Source organism: Hordeum vulgare, chromosome 7H (assembly GCF_904849725.1).
Source record: "Hordeum vulgare subsp. vulgare chromosome 7H, MorexV3_pseudomolecules_assembly, whole genome shotgun sequence".
Taxonomy (NCBI): domain Eukaryota; kingdom Viridiplantae; phylum Streptophyta; class Magnoliopsida; order Poales; family Poaceae; genus Hordeum; species Hordeum vulgare.
This window is the reverse complement of record NC_058524.1, coordinates 244,619,542-244,642,397: the sequence shown is the minus strand read 5'-3', so window position 1 is coordinate 244,642,397 and position 22,856 is coordinate 244,619,542.

Here is a 22,856-nt window from a genome sequence, read left to right as displayed (position 1 = left end):
CATTTTATTTTAAACTCAAAAGCCACTGAAATCAATTAATTAATTTATTTCAAATACCTCCTAGTTTTATAAAATGTTGAAAAGTTCACATGGGGTTGGAAATATTCCAAATAACACCCCAGAGTTGTTTACCTATTTTCTTTAAATTAGTTGGAGCCAAAACAAGTAAAAGAAATGTCAGAAATATCAAACAGAAAGAATAAAAAGGAAAAGATAAAAATATTACCTATCCTGCGCTACTGGCCGGCCCAGCCCACCAAGGGCGAGGAGGTCTTCTCCCTCCTCCCGCCAGTGTGCAGGAGAGGTATCGGCCGCACGTTCGCCGACGGCCACCTCCTGCTTCGCGCTGGAGGCACCCCCCCTCCGACCCTATCTCCTCATGCTGAGAAGCCCCGAGGTGCCCTCATCTCTTTCCTCTCCTCGCACGTGTCTCTCCTCTCCCCTAGCTCCCTCTCCGCGACCATCGAGCAAGCTCGCCGCCGTTGCTCACTGCTACCCCGGCAACCCCCCCTCCAGCCTACCTGAGAGGCTCAGAGGCTCCCCCGTGTTCCTCTTCGTCCTCTGAATGAAGCCAGAAGGGCTGAGGTCCTCTGTCGCTGCAGCTGTGTCGTCGTTTCCATCTCCGGTCACCCGATCTGCCGCCGTCGATTCGGCCTGCTCCAAGCCTCTCCTTCGTCGCCGATGCCAGAAATGGAGCCGCCATGAGCCCCTGCTCCTTTCCCTTCTCTTCCCCGCGCGATGGTGTCCCCCTGAGCTCCTCCCCGACGAGCCCGACTTTCGGCCGCCGCGCGTGCTCGTCGCCGGTGTCCCTCCGGCCATCTTTAGTCCCTCCTACTACCCCTGGAAGACGAGCCGCTTCGCCAGCTTCGATTAACCGCAAGCCGCGCCCGATTTTGCACCGTGTAGCACATTTTAGCGCCACTCTGGCGAGCCCTCCGCCGCGACTATGGTCGCCGGCGACCATCCTCCGGTGGGGGCCGACGTGGCCAGTCGTTAGCAAGCTAACCCCCCCTAGAGCCACTAACACAGGACCCCACGCGTGGGTCAAACTCCCATTAGTGCGGGTCAACGCGGGATTAAGCCGTGGCTCACTCACGTGTGGCCCCCACACGTCAGGTTTGACCTAGCCCAGGCGCAGTTGACTGCTGACGCAATGCTGATGTAGGGCTGACGCAGTAATTGATTTTCAATTATAAATTTATTCCAGAAAATACCTAAGACTTGTAAAAATCATAGAAATTAAAATATAACTCGTATGAAAATAATTTATATATGAAAAAGTATCAGAAAAATCCAAGGAATCTGATTATGGCATTTTCATGCATGTTTGAAAAAGTTAACAACACCAAATAGGCAAAATGATGAATATGGTAAATTTAATAAATAGTTTGGAGTTGAAAATTGATACTTATTTGAATTCCACTTCAATTACTACGCTCAAACATTGGTCAATGCAAATCAGTACCTCAAAATACTAACTCCATACATGTTGAAACAATTTGTTATGAGCATCAGGTCGAATCAATTGAAAGGGTACCCGGAACAATAACCGGCTTGACGTGATGTTTGAATCCTAATTCAAACCAACTTCAACTTAAGAAATGATAGCCACATTAGCCCTGCCACCTTTCATTTCATGTCTTGAGCATGCATCATAGTGTTGCATTTCCGTGAAGTAATTGTTGTTCTTTCTTGTTTGTCGGTGTTGTTTCCCCCCGGTAAACGATGTTTCCGATGATGTGATCGTTGACATTGATGAAGACTCATTGCTATCTTCAGACGTGTCAGGAAAGCAAACCCCCCTTGAGCATATTGAAATAAACCCACTCCCTCGCTCCTGCTCTCTTTTACTGCATTAGGACAAACACGATTCAATTGTACATGTTATCGGTAGTTGAACCCATTCCTCTACATGACCTGATTTTGTCACAGTAAATAGTTGAAACCACTTAGCATGAGTAGAAACTGCTTGCGCCTTGATGTGCTTACTCATCCATGATTGTTTACAATGCCTGCTATGCTTAGAGTCGTGTCGGGTCTGATCCGTCTGAATGATGAATCGGAATGGTTGTGTTCCTGTCCTACAGTGTGAGAGTAAAAGTGTGAATCTGATTTGGTAAAGGTAGCGATGAGAGGCCATGTAGGAGTACATGGTGGGTTGTCTCATTGGGACCGTCCTTAAGAACTGAGTTCTGTGTGTGTTATCCAAGACAAGATACTACCACACATTGGGATACTTAATTGACCCTCTCGTCTTATTAATCGCCTAGATCTCTGTCCAGGAGTTGCAATTAGTTTCTGGTGTTTGTAGGAAAAGACTTAGACTCATTAAAAGGTTCTACGCGATGTGTTCGATGTTGACCGGAATAGCTTGGGAATCCCAGACAGAGGTCTGGCTCCTTTGGTAGGGTTATAGTAGCTTTTCAGGCTCTTCTAGCCACTTTAGTAGATGTCTGTACCCAGACATGATTTGCTTCCGCTTGTTGTCTGTATGACTTGAGTGTCGGGTCACGAGACCCCTGTTTGTAATATCATACTATGTTGACTCTTATGAGTCTTTAATAAATGCTTGAGTCATAGAGCTATGTTGTGATGCCATGTTGTATCTACACATATCGTGCATAATGTGTGTATGTTTGAAATGCATTATATGTGTGGGATTCGACACCTAGTTGTTTGCCTTTAGTATTACTCTTTACAGGGAAATGCCTCTTTGTGATTCCATCGAAACTTGGTAGTTTGCTACTGCTCGGAACACATTGATTGACCGGCATGTATCCTTCTTTGCTCCTGTGTCTGTCCCCTAGGGGAAATGTCACGCGGTGTAATGGAGTCCTTGTAGCTTGCTACGACTCGTCTACACACGCTGATGACCGACACCTGCTTTGCTGGGTTATGTATGCATGTCCCTGTACGGATGTACCGCTTGGGTTTATAACTAGTCATGTCGACCCGAGTTCTTTGTCGTTTGAACGCGAGCAACATATTCATATACGTGAGCCAAAAGACGCAAACGGTCCCGGCCAAGGTAAGGTGGCAGCCGTGGAGTTTACCGTGCGTGAGGCCGCGAAGTGATGTGATGTGTTACAGGCTAGGTTCTTATGACTCAGGGTCGGGGTCCCGACAGCTTTGGTATCAGAGCTTGACTGCCTGTAGGATAACCAAGCCAAACTGGTCGATGTTGTGTCTAGCAACTCTTTAGTTATATAAGGGAATTGTTTGTGGAAGGGAACGTAAGGCTCTTTTTACTCCTTTCCTTGTGTCATTCTTATTCTGAGTCACCCTCTTCTTTATTCTACGGGGTTTAAGAATTAGGCTTCTCATCTATTCATTAGGATGACGAGTTACTATGTTGAAGACTTATAGAGAAGTTGTTGTCTTCCTCGATCAGTGTCTCCATAAGAATTCAATTGTTATGTTCTTAGTTTTCTTGCAGGTTGCCTCATATTTCATGCCCGTACAACCGTTATGCTGTCCGAGTTTTCCAAAGTTCCCAAATAGTCTGATGCAATTGCAAATTCCCTCCTCCTGAGCTAATGTCTTTTGGCCGGACAAAGCACACTAATAATTGTGTTGAGGAAGTTTATTACCTCGATGTTTTGTTGAAGTATTAGGAAAAACATGTTACTCCGAAAACTACCCAATAATCTAGATGTGTGCTATGTCTTCCAGTTTGATAGTTCTGGCCATCATTTTCGAAAAACATCTCGTGATGTTAAATAGCTTGAAGGTACTCTATTTTTGGGCCTTTGAATCCAAGGATCATTCTGCTCATCTCTGTTGATAGTGTTGCTAGTTCCTTTAGAATGATTAGTAAGCTTGTTGTAATCCTGAAGGTGCGTGGTATATCATTCTTCCAATACCATGGACCATCTCTATCAAAAGTCCTTCGTGAACTAAAGATCATAATAAGAGTGCTCGTGATGAGTTCTCCACTCCATATTGTGATTCTGCCTATTCCGCCCTTCTGCATGGGTTATCTGGAAGAATTATGTTGAACTCGTTCGACATTCTAATCCATGCATCCATAACTCAAGAAATCATGTGCTCTTGAGCTGACCCTATCTAGTTGTATTTTGACCTTCATCATTGAAAGGATAGTCAAGAGTAGTTGTGCATTCATGTCATAGATGTCTTCTATTTTGTGGTCTGTCAAGTTGTTCTATTCTTGAAAGACTGGGAGAAGCAAACTCCAGTACCACCTCCATTTCTTGGATTTGGTCAAAGTAGTTGTATTTCGCAGATCGAAATGCTAAACCAACTTTTGTTATGTTCTATCTTGGAGTATTACCCTATTTTTGTCAAGAGTGTTATGAGAATTGCACCATCTCTTATGAGCTCTTGATGCAGCGATACTTCTCGCTATCATTGTTCATCCCTCGGTTTTCGTGTTGGTTGTAACCGGAATATCGACAAGTGAACCATGATGTGTGAAATCAATACTCCTAGCAATGCTATTGCTTGGTAGCTAATGGACAATAATTTCACTCTTATGGTGATGGTGACTAATCGTCATTCTAAGATTGACCGTGCTACCTAGTCCATGTTTCATGGTGCACCTTTTGATCAATGAGTTAGGATTTTGTCAATCCCTCGTTCTATTGATCACATCATCTTGCCCGGAAAAGCAAGATTGTTCTCGAGCTTAATAATATATCGGTGGTTCGTGATTTTCCGAATATCTTCTCGGAAGTATTACCAGGTTGTTTCATGACTGTTATGATAGAGCTCGTGATCAAGTTGGTTTTTCTATAAACCAACCCCTTCTCCAAGAATCTGTATTAGATACCCCGAGCTAGTTGGTTAAGCTAAACAACAACTTGGAGAGTTGGAAGATAAAAGCTTCGCCTAAACTCAACTCATTTAAAAGGGATATCTTTCTGTTGTGTGAGTCTGAAGAAAGATGATATTTTCATCGGTTGATTCGTGTGATCAATTGTTGCATATATTATCTTGTTCAATTTTGATTTGAGCATGGGCTATCGTCGAATCGAACTCATAACCAAAGATTTTCGTAGCGGTGTTTTACTCATGGATTTTCTCTGAGCATACACCATTATACTCTTTGATCTGACCAATGCTAATATCTTGCTCACATAGTTATGGAAATCCATTTATATGGGTATCTTGATGAATTGTTGTTGGGCCCATCGGCAACATTCTAATTTGTTCCATGATCTATGTTGGACATTAAGCTAGTGCTGGAAACTTTGTAGACATTGTCTTCGTGTCTCGAACACGAGGTATATGTTAGGTGTAAGAAGTGACTTCCTCTAATTCATGTGCATTGGTGCAAGTTGCTGCCACAAAATTGGGAAGGTCGTTTTGTTATCTCCAGAATCATCCCAAATCAGTCATGCATGTGCGAAGTATGCTGTGGTTTGATAGCTTTGCAACCTCTCTCTCCATATGTATTTCCTAGCACACCAAGCCACTGATTGATTTGTTCAAGGAAAAGAAGTTAAGTGCCATTCCTGAAGGTACCAGACAGACTTGCACATGGCTTCGTTATCCGCAATGATGGTTCCCATCCAGAACTCGGTAGTGTTTTGTTACAAGACTTTTCATGTGTTCACAGTTGTCTTGGGCAGTGTGTTCACATGGGTCTTGCGATACAGCTCATGTTTTGGAGTTGTCTTCCGCAGTTCATTTCCTGAGAATCTCGCAACGTTATTTCGTCGATTTGTGTTGCAAACTTTCTTTTTGGACATGCTGAGTCTGAAGCATCATGGCACCGACCGGAGCTGAATCTCAGGGAGTTATAATGGTTGAAACTTCCCCAAGAATTATAATATTCGTCTCTATGTAACCCGGTAAAGTGGTGAAAAAGCTAACACACCTAGCCGGAAGACTTGATATTATAATATCTTGCATCAGCAATCTTAGCCATCTTCCGTGTGGTTTTTGTATGACCTATTTTATAAGTTGTTCCTCATGGATTCCCTTTGGTCCCGAAGTCCGACCTATACTTGATGCGCTAGATAACAAGCGCGATCTATAATTGGGTTGTGCTAGTACATCAAGGAGAACATTAGAAGCGGAGTGCTAAATGTCTCTCGGTCCATCAACCAGATTTCGTTCCCTTGGCACAGCTAAGGTGAAATATGAGGAATAGTTGTCTTCCTTTGTATCTGCATCCTCATTCACTGTTCATCATGGTAGTATGTGGTGTCACCAAGATCTTGGCATGGATGTTGGTAAAACTTTGATGAATATGGAAATGCTCAAGTTCTTGAGAGCATGCTCAGACACTAGGTTATATCCTCGGTAATACTTGGAATGTGCCTTCTGTTCGCCGAGTTGTTCTATTACCCTAGTTTCTTTCCAACCGAGTATGCCATTCTTTCAAATTCCTTCAAACAATCATTTGTAAATTGCCTTACTCTGGTATGAAGAGTTTCAATGATCTTGGGATCAAAAGTAATTCTTTTTGCCACTTAAAGGAATATCTCTGTGAGTCACCTTCCTAAGGTGCCCCGTTATGATAAGAATGGCAATTTAATCCTCGCTACTTTGAAACCTCGTCACCATCTGATTTAAGCATGGATTTGTTGCCTACCAATCGCACCTCTGTTATATGTCTCATTTTCTCATCCGGTTTTGGTGTTGTGTCTCAGGTCAAGGGACGTTCCTACGTCTCATTCTATGAGTTGATCTTGAGTTGCTCGATCTTCGAGGAGATTGAATCTTGTGTCGTCTCCCTGTTCTTTTGTCGTCAAGCTAGATGAAGACCTCAAGGACAAAGAAGTCAAGATCAACATGGTACGATGAATCAACATCCTCGAGAAAAGCAAGAGGATCGTGAAGATTGTGATAGTTTACCGTCCCCTCTTCCTCCTCCCGACTACGCCTGAATCTCGGGACGAGATTCTTGTTTAGTGGGAGTGAGTTGTCACATCCCTGAAATCCCTAGTAGAGCATAGCAAGTTTGAGCTCATGTTTTCTTTCTTTGCATTCTAAGAAAATGAATTGAACCCAAGAAAGAAGTGAAATCAAAGCAAAACTCCAACATAGTCCATATTCAAAACAAAACCCTAGCAACTCTATATGCAAAACAATTCAAAAGTGGTGACAAATCAATGAACCAAAATGGTTTTCATAAAAGTCCATCATTTTTGATAAATGTTGGAAAGAAAATATCAGGGGTGATATATATTTTCAAAATACTTTTGGCATTTTATTTTAAACTCAAAATCCACTGAAATCAATTAATTAATTGATTTCAAATACCTCCTAGTTTTATAAAATGTTGAAAACTTCACATGGGGTTGGAAATATTCCAAATAACACCCCAGAGTTGTTTACCTATTTTCTTTAAATTAGTTGGAGCCAAAACAAATAAAAGAAATGTCAGAAATATCAAACAGAAAGAATAAAAAGGAAAAGATAAAAATATTACCTATCCTGCGCTACTGGCCGGCCCAGCCCACCAAGGGCGAGGAGGTCTTCTCCCTCCTCCCGCCAGTTTGCAGGAGAGGTGTCGGCCGCACGTTCGCCGACGGCCACCTCCTGCTTCGTTCTGGAGGCACCCCCCCTCCGACCCTATCTCCTCATGCTGAGAAGCCCCGAGGTGCCCTCCTCTCTTTCCTCTCCTCGCACGCGTCTCTCCTCTCCCCTAGCTCCCTCTCTGCGACCACCGAGCAAGCTCGCGCCGTTGCTCACTTCTACCCCGGCAACCCCCCCTCCGGCCTACCTGAGAGGCTCAGAAGCTCCGCCGTGTTCCTCTTCGTCCTCTGAATGAAGCCAGAAGGGTTGAGGTCCTCTGTCGCTGCAGCTGTGTCATCGTTCCAATCTCCGGTCACCGGATCTGCCGCCGTCGATTCGGCCTGCTCCAAGCCTCTCCTTCATCGCCGATGCCAGAAATGGAGCCACCGTGAGCCCCTGCTCCTTCCCCTCTCTTCCCCGCGCGATGGCGTCCCCCTGAGCTCCTCCCCGACGAGCACGACTTTCGGTCGCCGCGCGCGCTCGTCGCCGGTGTCCCTCCGGCCATCTTCAGTCCCTCCTGCTACCCTTGGAAGACGAGCCGCTTCGCCAGCTTCGATTTGCCGCAAGCCGCGCCCGGTTTGGCGCCGTGTAGCGCGTTTTAGCGCCACTCCGGCGAGCCCTCCGTCGCGACTATGGTCGCCGGCGACCACCCTCCGGTGGGGGCCGACGTGGCCAGTCGTTAGCAAGCTCCCATTAGTGCGGGTCAAACTAGTGCGGGTCAACCCCCCCCCTAGAGCCACTGACAAAGGACCCCCCGCGTGGGTCAAAGTCCCATTAGTGCGGGTCAATGCGGGATTAAGCCCTGGCTCACTGACGTGTGGCCCCCACACGTCAGGTTTGACCTAGCCCAGGCGCAGTTGACTGCTGACGCAATGCTGATGCAGTGCTGACGCAGTATTTGATTTTCAATTATAAATTTATTCCAGAAAATACCTAAGACTTGTAAAAATCATAGAAGTTAAAATATAACTCGGATGAAAATAATTTATATATGAAAAAGTATCAGAAAAATCCAATGAATCTGATTTTGGCATTTTCATGCATGTTTGAAAAAGCTAACAACACTAAATAGGCAAAATGATGAATAGGGTAAATTTAATAAATAGTTTGGAGTTGGAAATTGATACTTATTTGAATTCCACTTCAATTACTATGCTCAAACATTGGTCAATGCAAATCAGTACCTCAAAATACTAACTCCATACATGTTGAAACAATTTTTTATGAGCATCAGGTCGAATAAATTGAAAGGGTACCCGGAACAATAACCGGCTTGACATGATGTTTGAATCCTAATTTAAACCAACTTCGACTTAAGAAATGATAGCCACATTAGCCCTGCCACCTTTAATGTCATGTCTTGAGCATGCATCATAGTGTTGCATTTCCGTGAAGTAATTGTTGTTCTTTCTTGTTTGTCGGTGTTGTTTCCCCCCGGTAAACGATGTTTCCGACGATGTGATCGTTGACATTGATGAAGACTCATTGCTATCTTCAGACGTGTCAGGCAAGCAAACCCCCTTGAGCATATTGAAATAAACCCACTCCCTCGCTCCTGCTCTCTTTTACTGCATTAGGACAAACACAATTCAACTGTACATGTTATCGGTAGTTGAACCCATTCCTCTACATGACCTGATTTTGTCACAGTAAATAGTTGAAACCACTTAGCATGAGTTGCAACTGCTTGCGCCTTGATGTGCTTACTCATCCATGCTTGTTTACAATGCCTGCTATGCTTAGAGTCGTGTCGGGACTGATCCGTCTGAATGATGAATCGGAATGGTTGTGTTCATGTCCTACAGTGTGAGAGTAAAGGTGTGAATCTGATTTGGTAAAGGTAGCGATGAGAGGCCATGTAGGAGTACATGGTGGGTTGTCTCATTGGGACCGTCCTTAAGAACTGAGTTCTGTGTGTTATCCAAGACAAGATACTACCACACATTGGGATACTTAATTGACCCTCTCGTCTTATTAATCGCCTAGATCTATGTCCAGGAGTTGCAATTAGTTTCTGGTGTTTGTAGGAAAAGTGTTGGCGGCCGTGTTTAGCTCTGCCCGACGGGGTAGGCTCCTCTACGGTAGATACACAGTGGCATGGTGTACCAAGTGGCACCCGAATGGTGGGCTTGGGAACCCTGTGCGCATCGTTTGGGGCCATAGAGGAAACCTCGGCCAGACTTCCTTGCGGGTTCAGTCTCAAATAGGCGATAAACCTGGACTAGGGTCTTGTGTGGTCAACGGTCGTGGCCGACACCCACGCCAGTGCTTCCGCTTGAAGGTTGCCGAGATGCATGACGTGCATATGGTGATAAGTGGTGGGAGCGTGTTTGAAGAAGTATACCCCTGCAGGGTGATTCAATCTGTTCGAATAGCCACGTCCTCGGTTATGGACTACTTGGAAACATTACGTGGTACATAGACAATTTAAATGGATACTCTAAAACATGCAAGATAAGTGTGAGTGCTATGGAAGGCCTTCTCGTAGGGAGACGAGAGTGGATCCATAGTGGTGTATTGAATTGGTGAATATGTGGACTCGTGTGCGCCATCCCACCTCAAAGAAAGAACTTGTAGTCGTAGTACAGGTTAGCCAAGAGTCAAAGCTGGCTTGCTGCAATCAAACCCCACAATCCTTTCACTGAAACATGATGCATATGTAGATAGTTCTGATGTAAGACATGCTGAGTACCTTTGTACTCACGGATGCTTTATTTATGTTTTTGCAGAAAAGACTTAGACTCATTAAAAGGTTCTACGCGATGTGTTCGATGTTGACCGGAATAACTTGGGAATCCCAGGCAGAGGTCTGGCTCCTTTGGTAGGGTTGTAGTAGCTTTTCAGGCTCTTCAAGCCACTTTAGTAGATGTCTGTACCCAGACATGATTTGCTTCCGCTTGTTGTCTGTATGACTTGAGTGTCGGGTCACGAGACCCCTGTTTGTAATATCATACTATGTTGACTCTTATGAGTCTTTAATAAATGCTTGAGTCATAGAGCTATGTTGTGATGCCATGTTGTATCTACACATATCGTGCATAATGTGTGTATGTTTGAAATGCATTATATGTGTGGGATTCGACACCTAGTTGTTTGCCTTCAGTAGTACTCTTTACAGGGAAATGCCTCTTTGTGATTCCATCGAGCCTTGGTAGTTTGCTACTGCTCGGAACACATTGATTGACCGGCATGTATCATTCTTTGCTGCTGTGTCTGTCCCCTAGCGGAAATGTCACGCGGTGTAATGGAGTCCTTGTAGCTTGCTACGACTCGTGTACACACGCTGATGACCGACACCTGCTTTGCTGGGTTATGTATGCCTGTCCCTGTACGGATGTACCGCTTGGGTTTATAACTAGTCATGTCGACCCGGGTTCTTTGTCGTTTGAACGCTACCAACATATTCATATACGTGAGCCAAAAGACGCAAACGGTCCCGGCCAAGGTAAGGTGGCAGCCGTGGACTTTACCGTGCGTGAGGCCGCAAAGTGATGTGATGTGTTACAGGCTAGGTTCTTATGACTCAGGATCGGGGTCCCGACACCGGGGCTTCGGGTGGAGCTCGGCTCCGGTGAGTGTGGTGGGCGGAGGTGGCAGGGCTCGGGCAGGGGGCGGCGAGGAGGGAACTGGGCGAGGAGAGGGCCGGGGGGGCGGCTTATATAGGGACAGAGGGGGGCTCTAGAGGGAAGGAGATCGGGGCGGAGGGCAACTCCGGCGAGGGTGGGCCGGTCGGTTGAGAGAAAAGGAAAGGGAGGGAGAGAAGAAAGGAAGGAGGAGGGGGGGTGGCCGGCTCGGGCAGGGGTCGGTCGGGCGGGTCCCACCGGGCAGAGAGAGAAGGGATTATTGACAACATGGGTACGAGAATTGGTTGGTGGAACCATCTCGTTAACAACCAACAATGTAGTAAATTTTTGCTTTTAGCCCTCTCTTGATGTAGGAGAAAACTTGCTTTTCGCTAAAAAGCTTATAGCCCCACCTGCCATATATGCATATAGTATAGATGATTACTTTTCACCCCTCTCTTATGTTACTTGCCGGCATATTCAATATGCTGACCTACACGGCTGCAACGTCTTATGTTGCAGATATTTTTCTTCGACGAGTAAGAGTAAGATTCAGGGTTACGGTCTACACTCAACTTGCCGTTGGTGTTTATTGGGACTCCACTCCCTTGACTGCTTCCGTTGGTGTTTGTTTGATTGAGTGATTGAAATTTGAGTGGTGAAACTTTTCAAAATCTTTTGAATGAGAGGGAATCAAATGACTTTCCGCTTCTCCGGTGAATTCAAATTCATCGATTGAAAATCAATGAGAGTAGAGGAACATGACCCTCCAAACCAGGGGTATTTATTTAAAGTTTTTGAACCATAAAACACCAGGGTTTATTTGAAAATTATTTGCAAAAACAAATATAGCCATAGGGGTTTTTCTGAAAAAAAAATATTTTAAAAAAAGTTTTTATTTTGGTCTTGGAAAAATGATAAGCGAGTAGGAATTTTTTTCTGAAAATTTTGGTATATAATACCCCTATGTTTGGTATTTAATTATTTCCTTTTTATATTTTATTACTTTCTATTTTTGAAAAAAACAAAAATCGGGAAGTATATTTTTTAATAGGAAAGCGCCCCGGGCGCATTATAACCTCCCGGCCCACTCCCCTTCTGGCCCGAGTTCGAATCCCGTAGGATCCGGCCGACCGAACCGACCGCCCGCGCCCTTCTCTCTCTGCCCGGTGGGACCCGCCCGACCGACCCCTGCCCGAGCCGGCCACCCCCCTCCTCCTTCCTTTCTTCTCTCCCTCCCCTTCCTTTTCTCTCAGCCGACCGGCCCAGCCTCGCCGGAGTTTCCCTCCACCCCGATCTCCTTCCCTCTGGAGCCCCCTCTCTCCCTATATAAGCCGCCCCCGGCCCTCTCCTCGCCCCGTTTCCCTCCTCGCCGCCCCCTGCCCGAGCCCCGCCACCTCCGCCCGCCACCCTCACCGGAGCCGAGCTCCACCCGAAGCCCCGGTGCCCTGCTGCTCTCCCCCCGGCCCCCGAGCTGCCTCGCCGTCGCCTCCATTCGTCGGAGGAACCTCGCCGCCATCCCCTGGTGCCCTCGGCCTCGCCGGAGCCCCATCCCCGCCGACCACCACCGCCTCGGCCTCGTCGGAGTCTCGTCGGAATTCCTGCCTGTGAGTATCTCCCCAACTCTCTCCTGTAGCCGTAGGATCTTTAATCTACGGTGTAGATTAGAATCATTATACCCCTTCGGTTTTAGTTAAAAGACTGAGCCGATTTTTCATTACTTATTAGTTAGCCGGAGTTTTTAGTTAGATATCGGCCGCTTGCTAGTATTCCCCGTAGCACACACTATCTCAGCCAACCAGAACACGCCACGTACCCCCTCCCGTGCACTAGTTAGTTACTCTGTTTTTCTTGTTTTAATTCAAAAACAGAGAGAGTTTCAATTTGTTTTGCTCTTAACTTTTGATCCACAACTCCAATGGAGTTGAAACTTTCTCCAGTAGATCGGAAATTTTCTGTAGTTTTTAAAAACATTTAATTTCTCTATGTTTGAAATTTGCAAATTTGAATTAGACCAGAATTATTTCAAACCTTGTTTTGCTTATTCTGGGAGTTTAAAAATAGATTTTTAATTAATTCTTTTTGCTACTGATCACTAGTGATCTTATTTATCACTGGTAAAAATTTCAGAATTAGTTGAGTATTTTAGCTCATTGTTTCTTGTGAAACAATTTACGTTTCACCTCTTTTAGCAGTATGACTATATTTCTTTCTTTAGTTGTTTTTAAATTATTTTTCTTTTATATTTCAGAAAGATTGTGTTTTGTTTCTGTTAGTTAATAGTAGGTTTGCAACAAGTTTTGATTTTTAGTTTTATATGTTATCATGAGATCAATTCTAGTTCTCTAATAACTTGCAATTGGTTTCTCCACTGTTTCAAATCCCGTTTGGAAATACTTGCAAAAAGTTTTGTGAAAAATACTTTATTTTATCTTAGTTAAATTTATATCTTAGTTCCCTGTTATTATTTTCTGTTAGACAAAAACTATTTAGTGTTTGATGTAGTAGAAGACTCCCTAGTCTTATTTGAAGTTTCTTTCTCATTCTTATTCACTCCCTCTTTTGTTTTGATTGCTAGAAGGATTGCTAGTATGAGTGCTTATGTGAATGATATGTTTGTTATATAGATTTCATCGGAGAGTGACGAGTAGTCTATCAAGTTATTTCTCGAGAAATTCTTCTTCGTCAACATCACCAGGCAAGTCATTTGATCATGTATCACCTATGTTTTATTGCATCATAGTTCTACCATCCTATGCCCAATTTGCATGCTCACTAGGTACTTGGAAATTATGGTTACATAATGTAGTATCATGTGGTAGGCACCCAACAACCCCGTTACTTGGCCCGGGACGACAAATTTCATATTGCTATGCTTGAGTAGACGGGATTCTGGTTGAGAGTTTACCACGAGTGATGCGAGAATAATTTAATAACCAAGACCGGTTAAATCAAGACTTTTCAAGACCTCGTGATGCAATGAAACTCTGGGTGAAGGACGGTTGATCAGCTCCCTGGAGAAACCAGTGGATGACCCGGGATGCTGGAGACGGCCCTGACATCTTGCAGAAAGCTTCACCCAGGCTCAAATAGACGGACGGATATTTTCAAGACCCAAGGCTTACCTGCACAGCCACAAGTCATTATGGGCTCTGGCTTGGTTGGACAACGCGGCGACTCTGGACAGGCAGTGCTAGCAGATGTAGAAGAACGGTAGGATTGGATGGGCACCGACAGGGATTCACAGGAACCCGTTGAAAGACCATGTTTTCATCATCCGGTCTTCAAACACCCTGAAGTGCGAGGACATACACGGAGGCGATCAAATCTTGTGGGGAACGTGTGCAAAACTCTGCAGAGTACTCAAACCTAATTGATTAGCTGTGTCCACGGTCATGGACAACTTGAGCCAAAGGAACTGAAGTTATCTGAAATTCTCAACACAAATAATAATATTGATGTGGGTATTATTGACAACATGGGTACGAGAATTGGTTGGTGGAACCATCTCGTTAACAACCAACAATGTAGTAACATTTTGCTTTTAGCCCTCTCTTGATGTAGGAGAAAACTTGCTTTTCGCTAAAAAGCTTATAGCCCCACCTGCCATATATGCATATAGTATAGATGATTACTTTTCACCCCTCTCTTATGTGACTTGCCGGCATATTCAATATGCTAACCTACACGGCTGCATCGTCTTATGTTGCAGATATTTTTCTTCGATGAGTAAGAGTACGATTCAGGGTTATGGTCTACACTCAACTTGTCGTTGGTGTTTATTGGGACTCCACTCCCTTGACAGCTTCCGCTGAGATATTTAAGGTATATATCAGTTTTACGCTATTTCCATGTGATTGCACTTTGATATATACATTGATGTACTATGTGTGCCAGCATACTGATCCAGGGATGGCACAGATACACAGAGGCTTGACTCGTCTTGAGTCGGGTCGCTACACTAGGCTCGAGGCGATGGAGAAGGATGTCTTCAGGTGCCAAGGCATGGTGGAGCGTGGACTCAGTGCCAACCTCACCATGATCATGGAATTCACCCATGATCTAAAGGTGGATGACAGGCCCTTGGATGATACCAGCATCACCCTCAACGATCAAATCAATTTTCTACAATGCCAAGTCTTCGATCTTCAAAACCAAATCTTTGAGTATGAAGCGAGGGTGAAAGGTATGAGTTTAGCTACTAGTTGTGGGAATCTAGAGGCTCGTGCCTCTTCTTATAATGGTGAGCCACTGCCATGGAAGCCGGAGGACAAGTTTGACTCTACCTCATCATCTACACCACCACCTTCATCTCCATCACCAAAGAAGGAGACTTGAGTACACGGGTATTGGCACACCCCTTGGCTTATGCCCAGCTTGGGGGAGGCGCCCCAGTATCATATCAACAACACTCTTCTTTATCTTTACCCATCCTAGTTCGGTCTTTAGCTATTCTGAAATCTAATCAAATAAAAGTTTAGTTCAATATTTTTCTTTTTTTTGCTAGTTTCGTGATCTATCTATCTATCTATCTATCTATCTATGTAATCAAGTGAGGGTTATATAATAAAGTTTAGTTTGAGTTTTGCTTCTTAACTTCCTTGTTGCAATCAAATTAAAGGAAAAATATGAAAAATATCATATGCCAATCTTATACTAACTAGTGAGATCACATAAGGAAAAGTATAAGTGGTAAAATTTGTTGAAGATTGACAAACATAGCATTGGTCGGTGATGCAACACTTGAAAGAATTAATAAGGGAAGAGAAGATTTACATGCAAATACACTATCGTTGACATCTTTTATGATTGTGCGCCCCCATTAATTATAATATGCCAAAACTGTTGACATTGGACAAGGAAGACAAAGTAATGATTTATGCTTAGTCACATTCACATAGAAGTTATATTGTTATAGATCCTCATGTGTTTCTTGCCCAATACCTTTGCTATCCGAAACTCCGCCCTAAGTAGAGATACTACTTGTGCATCCAAAACCTTAAACCCAAACCCATGTTTCAAGAGTCCACCATACCTACCTATGGATTGAGTAAGACACTTCAAGTAAGTTGTCATCCGTGCACAAAGCAATAAAAGTTGCTTCTAAACATGTTTGATCATTTAGAGTAAGGGAAATTAAACGTTGTACAAACTTGTGATGGTGATAATAAAAGCGACAAACTGCATGATAAAGGTTGCCATCACAAGGGGCAATATAACATAACGTTCCTTTGCACTAAGAGATTTAGCATACAACCAAAAATCGCATGACAACCTCAGCTTCCCACTATGAAGGGCCTATCTTTTACCTTTATGTATTTACTTTTGCGCAAGAGTCAAAGTATTTTCCTCTACTTCCTTTATCTTCTCCTTGGAAAGAATTATGTGGTGGGAAAGATTTAAACGTATATATCAAGCTGAATGTGGGTGGCCATGAGTTATTATTGTTGACATCGTCCTTGAGGTGAATACGTTGGGAGGCAACACTTTAAGACCCTATCTTTCTATGTGTCCAGTTGAAACCTTTTGCTCATATGTATGCGGTGAGTGTTAGAAATCATAGAAGACTAAATGATGGTTGAGTATGTAGACTTGCTTAAAAGCTCCAACATGTGACCCTTCCTGAAAATATGATGAATTGTGTTGCAAAGTTGACTGAGAACATAGTTTGTTAGTTTTCAATAGAGTTTATGCTTCATACTTCAATGTTGTGATGAATTGCTACTTGTTTATAAGAAGGCTTTAGGCTAAAAGTTATATGATGAGAATGTTGTGATGAAGTATTTTAGAAAGTTTTATTTGTTGTTATAATAATGAACATGATGCTGTTATGTTCGTATTTTTTTACCGACATCTCTCTCTCAAAGCATGTGGTCATGATTTTCTCTATCGACTTTCGCTTGAGGACAATCGAGGTCTAATCTTGGGGGAGTTGATACGACCATTTTGCATCATGTTTTGTCACTGTTATCTATAGTGTTTTTTTGCATTTTTCCACTTGGTGTAGTAATTCTAATGCATTTTCTTCATAATATGCAAGGTTTACATCAAGTTGGAGAATGCCAGCAGATGAAATTCTCGACCTAAAAAAAATCTATGTTAGAGATACGTATTCTGCACATCTCTAATTGCGCTGAAAATATATGGAGATTTAATTTATAAAAAATAAAAAATATTGGAATGAAGATGTGCCAGAGGGGGCCACTAGACACGAGGGCGGCCCTGGCGCGGCCTGATATCTAGTGGGCCACCTGGCCTACCTCTGGTGCCCATCTTTTAATATAAATTCTCATTCGCCATAAAAAAATTTAAGGAGAGGACTTTCAGGACGAAGCACCGCCGTCTCGAGACGGAACCTGGGCTGGAGCACTTTTGCCCTCCATTGGAGCGATTCCACCATCGGAACTTCCCTCTCGAAGGGGGAAATCGAGGCCATCATCATCACCAATAACCCTCTCATCTTGGGGAGGCCAATCTTCATCAACATCTTCATCAGCACCATCTCCTCACAAAACCCTAGTTCATCTCTTGTACTCAATCTTGTACCAGAACCTCGGATTGGTACCTGAGGTGTCACTTGTAGTGTTGATTTATGGTTTATTTGGTGGAAGATCATATGCTCAGATCCATTAATTATGCTATGTAATACCTCTTTGATCATGAACATGTTTATTTCTTGTGAGTACTTACTTTTGTTCTTGAGGTCACGGGAGAAATCATGTTGCAAGTAGTCATGTGAAGTTGATATTCGATCGATGTTTTGATGATATGAATGTTGTGATTCCCTTAGTGGTGTTATGTGAACATTAACTACATAAAACTTCACCAGATTTTGGGCCTAAGGGAATGCATTGTGGAGTAGTAAGTAGAGGGTGGGTTGCAAGAGTGACCCAAACTTAAACCCTAGTCTAGGCACTACTATGTAAGGTGTTGATTTGGATCCCCAAGTTTAATGCTATGGTTAGTGATACGTTTCCAACGTATCTATAATTTATGAAGTATACATGCCATGTTTACAATAATTTTGTATGATTTTGGTATGATTTGATTAGAACTAACCTGGACTCACGCTGTTTTCAGCACAGGTACCGTGGTGTTGTTTTTATGTAGAAATAGAAGTTCTCAGAACGGGCTGAAAATTACGCAGAATATTTTTGGAAAATATAAAAATACTGAAGCAAAATGATACCGGAGAGGAGTCCCGAGGCAGTCACAAGACTAGGGTGGCTCCCCCTGGCTTGTGGGTCCCTCGGGAGTCCCCTTGACGTGAGACTAGCGCCAAAAATTCCTATAAATCCCGAAACCCCCAGAAAGAAACCTACATCGGGAGTTCCGCCGCCTCAAGCCTCCAGAGGCACGAAAAACCAACTGGAGCCCGTTTCGGCACCCTGTCGGAGGGGGAAATCATCACTGGAGGCCATCTTCATCATCCCGGCAGTCTCCATGACGAGGAGGGAGTAGTTCACCCTCGGGGCTAAGGGTATGTACCAGTAGCTATGTGTTTGATCTCTCTCTCTCTCTTGTGTTCTTGAGATGACACGATCTTGATGTATCACGAGCTTTATTGATATAGATGAATGATATGCAGTTTTCCCCTCTCCAGGTTCTTGTGATGAATTGAATTTTCCCTTTGAAATTTTCTTATCGGATTGAGTCTTTAAGGATTTGAGAACACTTGATGTATGTCTTGCGATGGGATATCCGTGGTGACAATGGGATGTTCTAATGATCCACTTGACGTATGTTCTGGTGATCAACTTGCGTGTTTCGTGACCTTGGGATTCCATTGTCACCCTTGTGGCTTTGCAAACGTTTTCGTCTTGACTCTCGGGCAGAAACTTTGGGGCACTCTTTGAAGTTCTTTGTGTTGGATTCAACATGATGAATCTGAAATTGTGTGATGCATATTGTTTAATCAAGCTCATGGGTACTTATGGTGACATTAGGGTTTTGGTTGATTTGTATCTTAAGGTGTTATTTTAGTACGAACTCTATGGTTGTTCGTGACACTTATAGGGATAGCTCATAAGATTGATTCTAAAACATAACTTTGAGGTGGTTTCGTACCCTACAATAATTTCTTCATTTGTTCTCCGCTATTTGTGACTTTGGAGTGAACTCTTTGTCGCACATGAGGGGTTTATATATGATTCAACTATGTTAGTATTGTTGGGAGAACTTGCACTAGTGAAAGTATGGACCCTAGGCCTTATTTCCAAGCATTTATACAATGTTTTGCTCGTTGTTTACTATTTGTTAACTTGCTGTTTTTATTTTTCAGATTATAAAAACCTATGTCTACCATCCATATTACACTTCTATCACCATCTCTTCGCCGAACTAGTGCACCCATACATTTTACCATTGTATTGGGTGTGTTGGGGACACAAGAGACTCTTTGTTATTTGATTACAGGGTTGCTTGAGAGAGACCATCTTAATCCTATGCCTCCCACGGATTGATAAACCTTAGGTCATCCCCTTGAGGGAAACTTGCTATTTTACTACAATACTCTGCGCTTGGAGGCCCAGCACGAGTCTATAAGAAGAAGGTTGTGTAGTAGACATCAAGCTCTTTTCTTGCACCATTGTCGGGGAGGTGAATGCTTGAAGATATATCTTCAGATCTTTCAACTAAATCTTTTAGTTTCTTGTTTTTCACTAGTTTGGTTTTATAAAACAGAACTACAAAAAAATGGAATTGAGGTTGCCTCATATGCTTCATCTTTTTAATATCTTTCGTGAAAATGATGGAAGGGAACATTGTGCTCAAGTGTTAGAAGAAGAAGTTATTAAAATGTTTGGCACTAAATATTTGAGTGATGAGTATGATAGAAATATTGTTAGTATGAATTCTCTGAATATTCATGATGCTAATGATATGCAAAGCAACAAGCTTGGGGATGCTATATGCTTGATGAATACGATATTTTTAGTCCCCTAAGTTTTAATGAGCAAAACTATCATGATGATAGCATGCCTCCTATGTATGATGTTATTACGGTGACATGTCTGCTATAAAGAGTGATAGTAACCATGAAACTTGTTATCATGATTTTAATATTCAAACTGGTTATGTTAATCAAGTACCTCATGATAGTTATTTTGTTGAGTTTGCTCCCACTATTATGAATGAGAGGAAGTTTGCTTATGTGGAGAGTGATAAAATTTCTATGCTTGTAGATCATGAAAAGAATTTCCTATGTTGTGGTCATATTGTGAAATTCCTTCATGATGCTACTGAAAATTATTATGAGGGAGGAACATATGCTTGTAGGAATTGCAGTAATATCAAGTTTCCTCTCTATGTGTTCAAAGTTTTGAAGTGATGCTTGTTTTGCCTTCCTATGCTAGTTTATTCTAGCTCCCATAAATTGTTTGTTCACAAAATACCTATGCATAGGAAGTGGTTTAGACTTAAATGTGCTGGTCATGAGATTCATGATCCTCTTTTGCATGTTATAATTATTATTCCTATGCATCATTGAAATCATCATGCCTAGCTAAAAGGATTTAAACAAAAGCGCTTGTTGGGAGACAACCCAACACTTATACTTTCGGTTTTTGTGTTTACACATGATTAAGCTACTGTATTGATCATTTTTATGCATTTTATTTCAATAAAGTGCCAAGTAAAGCCTTTGGGATAGTGTGGATTATAGTTGACTTGATTCTGTGCAAAAACAGAAACATCTTATCTCAGTCTAGGAATTTTGTAATTTCACTAGAACGTGCTTTTGATCTGAATTTTTTACAGGTTATTGATATACAAATTTCCTGGATTATCCTAATGTTTCAGAAGTTTTAGATACATGGAAGTATGGTTATACTATAGATCTTCACAGACTGTTCTATTTTTGACAGATTCTGTTTTGCATGCATAGTTTTCTTGTTTTAGTGTTCCCATAGCTTATATTCAGTGATATAAATTATGGGAATAGTATAATACAATAGGTATCATGTGCTAACAATTATGAATCTTGTCTTGCAGTACCTAAGTGAAAGATCATTATTTATTATACTAACCCATCTCACGAAGTTTTGTTAAGTTTTGTGTGATTGAAGTTTTCAAGTTTTGGGTGAGACACCGATATGAGGAGAATAAGAAGTGACACGAACCTAACTTTGGGGATGCCCAAGGCACCCCCAAGGTAATATCCAAGGAAGACTCAAGCGCCTAAGCTTGGGGATGCCCCGGAAGGAAGCCCCTCTTTCAGCTTCAACATTATAGGTATACTTACTTGGAGCTATATTTTTATTCGTCACATATTATGAGTTTTCCTTGGAGTGTCATTTTATTTATTTTTTCTCTGTTAGGTGTTATTTCTAATCTTGTTTTTTAATAAAAAGTTCCAAGAATCTCATTAGGATGCTTGCATTGCATGCTTTGATTGGTGATGTGTAAAAACAGAAAATGGTGATGTAGTGTTTGAATTTTCATATTTTACTGGAATATGAAAAGTTTCTGAAATTTTTACACAATGTTGTCATATAAATTTTGTAACACGTCATATTTTTTTTAACTTTTTGAGTTACATAAGTACATAGTTTTCATAAATTGCTACAGATTGTTCTGTTTGGACAGATTGCTATCATAGTTTTGTTATCTACTTATCCTATAGTTTCCATACCCTATATTGATAGATATAAATTGTGGAAATGATAGTAAATAGTTGATGATGTTTGCAATTATTATGCAACTTGTCTTGGCAGTACATAAAGAGTTGATTTATTATTATGGGCACTAACCTATCTCACGAGTTCTTTTCAAGTTTTGTGGGATGAAGTTTTTGAGAAGGGACATTTACATATTTCCCCCAAATTTCGTCCCGACCTCGTCTTTATCCCTAAATAAAAACAGTGCTCAATTATACCCCTCTTACGTTGAGTGCGTTTATAGAAATACCCTTCGTACATTTGCCGTCCAGTCAAAGGCCTTTGACCGTTAAGTGCGCGTATAGGAAAATGTAATGGTCAAAGGCCTTTGAGTGGACGGAAAATGTACGGAAGGGCATTTCGATAAGTGAAATTAACGAAAGAGGGGCAAAGTTGAGCATTGTTTTTATTTAGGGGTAAAGATGAGGTCGGGCCAAAATTAGGGGAAAAATGGAATTGTCCCTTTTGAGAATAGGTGAAACAGGGATACGAGAGGATTGAACAAGATACAAAAGCTCAAGCTTGGGAATGCCCCAGGCACCACAAGTAAATATTTCAAGAACTCTCAAGCATCTAAGCTTGGGGATGCTACGCATCCCACCTCTCTTCGTCAACTATAGGTTAGCCTATGTTGAGCCTAAATTTTTATTCGTTCACATGATGCATACTATTCTTGAGTGCTATTTTTCTTTTGCTTGTTGTTTAAATAAAATACTCAGATCTGAATTATTTTTTATTAAGAGAGAGATAGAAAGTCCTCATATAGCTACTTGACTGTTTGACTACTCATTGATCTTCACTTATATGTTTTGGAGTAGTTTTGTCATTTACTTTTGTGCTTCACTTATATCCTATGAGTAAATGGTTGAATGAATTGAATATAATAAATCTTAAATTAAATATACTTCATAAACTTATCCCATGGGGAGTAATGACTTCACACATGATAATTATAGGTGGTAAAATTTATTGAAAGTTAGCAAACACCGCATTGGTCACTTGAACAATTCATGAAAGAATATTGAAGGAAGAGAGATTCCACATACAAATATAATATCTTGGACATATTCTATGATTGTGAGCCCATTAATTATTTTCAAACTCGAGGAAATTAGTTGAAGTTGAACAAGGAAGACAACATAATGAGTTATGC